Source organism: Magnolia sinica, chromosome 19 (assembly GCF_029962835.1).
Source record: "Magnolia sinica isolate HGM2019 chromosome 19, MsV1, whole genome shotgun sequence".
NCBI classification, from domain to species: Eukaryota; Viridiplantae; Streptophyta; class Magnoliopsida; order Magnoliales; family Magnoliaceae; genus Magnolia; species Magnolia sinica.
Window position 1 is genome coordinate 7,600,534 of NC_080591.1, and position 4,129 is coordinate 7,604,662.

Below are 4,129 nucleotides of genomic sequence, written 5' to 3' on the forward strand. Positions count from 1 at the left end.
GTTTAAATCGAAATATTAGTTTAAGTAAGTGATTATTGTTTAATTTGTGAAGTTTTTAAGTGGTCCTATTCACCCCCCTCTAGGACATGGACATTATTTCCTTAGCTCCATCAATCCTTTGCATGCATAGCTTGCGGGCCCCACTGCCCGTAATTTCACTTTCCAGAGGCAACCATAAGTTTCGTGGTTCTTTCGCCGACAACCTTTGATTGACCTTCATTCCCCATTTGGACCTCTTGACCATTGGTCATGTCTTCATAGATCCTAAATACATATTTGTCATAGCATACATGGGCTATGGTAGTTGTATCGTACCACTAACCAGAAACTTTCTCCTGAACTATGTTCACTTTAGTGATCATTTGCGTTATGTCGTCTTCTACTGCACTAGTCTCTTTCTTAGGCCTCTTGCATTACCTACTGACTCGACTATCGAGTGAAATGCCCGATTTTGCCACATACATAGCAATGACCATTGGATTTGTTGTTCTTTTACTTTTGAGACTTTTTGAATTTCTCATTTTCTTTATTGAGTTTCAGGGATTCATTCGTCTTATGATTATAATTATGGGATAACCTTTTTATTGTATTCATCATGGATGGGGACATACCATTCGCATCATCTTTCTTGTCTCGGTTGCGAGATTATACCTTAATACAAATATGCTTTTGAATGTTCCAAGGTGAATTCTTCATATTTGTGCAGTAGTTTTTTCATGTAATCTTTTCAATTTGGATTTAATGCAGCTATTATACATCAACCCAGAAAGATTCAGACGGGCCAATTTTTAAGATATTTATCTTATTTGCGATCGGTTGCAATTATTGGACTTATGCCATAAGTGGCTTACTGTCTACCATTGTGAAATCGAAGTGCCTGACAATTTGAAATTTCAGTGTTCCCTCTTCTTCAGCCTTGTACTTAAATTCTACTTCGTTCTAGATTTCCTTGGCTGAAGATGTTTTTGTATACATGTCATAGATGCATTTGGACAGGGTGTTAGGATGTGGCCGTGATACAACAACTCGTCTTCTTTTTGCTTGGTTCTAACAATGATTTGTATTACAGTATTGATGTCAATTGTTTCTGAAAGTACCAGTGGCATGTATGTGTTCAAGATGTAGAATATCTTAAAGGTAGTGAGAATGAATTTCAACTCGTCCTGCCACATGGTGAAGTTCGTGCCATCAAACCGGTCAAGCCGTGTTAGGTCCTGGTTCATCAATCTGATTGATGTAATGGGTTCAGGATGTAGAATATCTTAAGGGTAGTGAGAATGAATTTCAACTCGTCTTGCCATATGGTGAAGTTCGTGCCATCGAACCGGTCAAACTGTATTAGGTCTTGGTTCATCAATCTGATTGATGTAACAAATTCAGTATCCATGTTCCAAATTATGCTTAAGATTGTTGGAAAATATTTGAACTGATAATTCGAATATCGAAAATAAAATCAGAAAAGCAATTCAACTGAGCTAAAGCACATATTAGATATGCAATCTTCAAAGTGTGATTTACCACCTCTCCTCTTAGATTAGAGATTACTAATAGGTTTTTGACAAATTGCTTTCAGGATATGACAAGTCTTCTATTGGTCTTGCATGCAACAATCACAAAGGGACTATTGTAGGAACTGGGCTAACATAGTTAGTCTTTGGTAGACTCGACGAATCATAGGACTAAGAAACTTAGTAAGTTATAGAACTTAATTTGTTGTTAACTTAGTTCTCCCCCAACGGTGTTTCGGGAGCGTTTGGGATCTGTCTAGAAAATGCCATCTGGTAGGGTAGTCAACATGATTCTATCCTAAATAGCGGGCAGAAAAGTATGTTCAGGCTTGAAGTTTTGCTGTCTGTATTTGGATAGTGATGCATTTGTTGTCCAAAATGTGAGGCTGTCTGAACACACTTTTAGGATTTCAATTTTGAGTTTGATGTTGGCCAAGATCTATGCCTTTTGAGTTGTTACTAGAAAGTACAAAATGGTTTCATGGGTTTCTTAGTTTTTGAAACTGTTGATCTGTAGTTTTTTATTTGATTTTCTTTGTTGATATGTGTGGATGTGGTTATTTTAATTTTTAAGTTTATGACTTCCTGGCTGTTTATGTGATGTTTGTGTTGTATGTGCTTCATCTGTTCTTGGGATATCAATGATGAATTTTATTTTCCTTTTCTTGTTTATGTTTGATTGTTGTTTAGGTGCCTGTGGGTAGGGCTACTCTCGACCGCATCATGAATGTCATTGGGGAGCCAATCGATGAGAGGGGTGAAATAAGTAAGATTTTTGTAACCTTGCTGAGTTTCATTTATTAATTGGAAAAGGCTATTTTATTTATTGTAATTTTGCTTCATGAACACCATGTTTTATATTGTTGATATATTGAATGCTTGTTATTTATTTCTTAAAATTGCACGTATTGAAGAGTTCCAAGTAGTTGACTCCCTTTTTTGCATGTTTCACAAGCATGGCATTCGGTGTTGTTGGATCTTAGTGCCTATTTTAATGACTTTGAATCTGACTTTGTAACTACCCAGGTCGTGGATATGCTTGCACCTTACCAGATAGGTGGAAAGATTGGGTTGTTTGGTGGTGCTGGTGTTGGGAAGACTGTGCTTATCATGGAACTGATTAACAATGTTGCCAAAGCTCATGGTGGGTCACGGAGTAATGGGGAAGCCCATTTTGAACGCATGTTTGATTTCTCTATTGCTTACTTTTTATTATTATTAATTTCATCGCATCAGGTGGTTTCTCTGTCTTTGCTGGTGTTAGTGAACGTACCCGTGAGGGTAATGATCTATACAGGGAAATGATTGAGAGTGGTGTTATTAAGCTCGGAGAGAAACAGGTCTGTAGCATTACATCTTATTCGTGATTTGTTATGATTGGCACATCCATTCGGTATTTGTTATTCTCATAGGTTATGCATTCATTCTCTTCATCTTTGTTTCATATACTGCAGAGCGAAAGCAAGTGTGCTCTTGTGTATGGGCAAATGAATGAGCCCCCTAGTGCTCGTGCTCGTGTTAGGCTGACCGGGCTGACTGTAGCTGAGCACTTCCGAGATGCTAAAGGGCAGGACGTGCTTCTCTTCATCGACAACATTTCCGTTTCACCCAAGTAAGTTGCCTTATTTATGAATTTATTGAAGATCTGGTCATCCTTCTGCATGGTATTATCATAATGAGAATTTTCTTTTTCAGGCAAACTCTGAAGTGTCTGCTTTGCTGGGTCGTATCCCATCTACTGTCGGTTACCAACCAACATTGGCTACTGATCTTGGAGGCCTGCAAGAGCGTATTATCACAACAAAGAAAGGTTCCATCACCTCTGTCCAAGATATTTATGTGCCCGCTGATGACTTGACAGATCCAGCTCCTGCAACTACCTTTGCTCATCTTGACGCCATGACTGTGTTGTCACGACAGGTTTGTTTATTTCTCTACTGATCCTAAGCTGCTGCTTCACAGAAGGATTTCTTCTATGTTTGGCCCCTCATATTTTATGGCTGTCTTCTAACTGACCCAAATAGCTGGGACAAGGCTATGATGACACTGATGGTCGTTTTCTACTTGTGCCCAGATCTCAGAGCTTGGTATCTATCCTGCTGTCGATCCTCTTGATTCAACATCTCGTATGCTTTCCCCCCATATTTTAGGACAAGAGCACTACAATACTGCTCGTGGTGTCCAAAAGGTTCTCTAGAACTACAAGAATCTTTAGGATATTATTGCAATTTTAGGAATGGATGAGCTCAGTGAAGATGATAAGTTGACTGTGGCTAGTGCCCGTAAAATTCAAAGGTTCCTGAGTCAGCCATTCCATGTTGCTGAAGTGTTCACAGGTGCTCCTGGAAAATATGTTGAATTGACGGAATCCGTAGCCAGCTTCTAGGTAAGGAAAAAAGAAATTCTGCCTCATTGAATGGGCATTTATTTTCAAGTTTTCTTTTTCTGTCTAGAATATGAATATTAAGAAATTTGGACCAATGGAAGATTGGCAGATAACATTAGCGTATCGTTATCCTTCTCTGTTGTCTACATTTAATGTATATATTGTTCTAAAATGTTACTTGTAGAAGCATTGTAATTTCATTGTATGTGCATTATAGAGGTATACAATTATCCAT

The 4,129-nt window shown here is 38.3% G+C and overlaps 1 pseudogene; it reads left to right on the plus strand.

Moving 5' to 3' along the window:
• The first annotated feature begins 2,358 nt into the window (after window positions 1–2,358).
• On the plus strand, window positions 2,359–3,894 carry LOC131235655 (ATP synthase subunit beta, mitochondrial-like; annotated as a pseudogene).
• The last annotated feature ends 235 nt before the right edge of the window (window positions 3,895–4,129 follow it).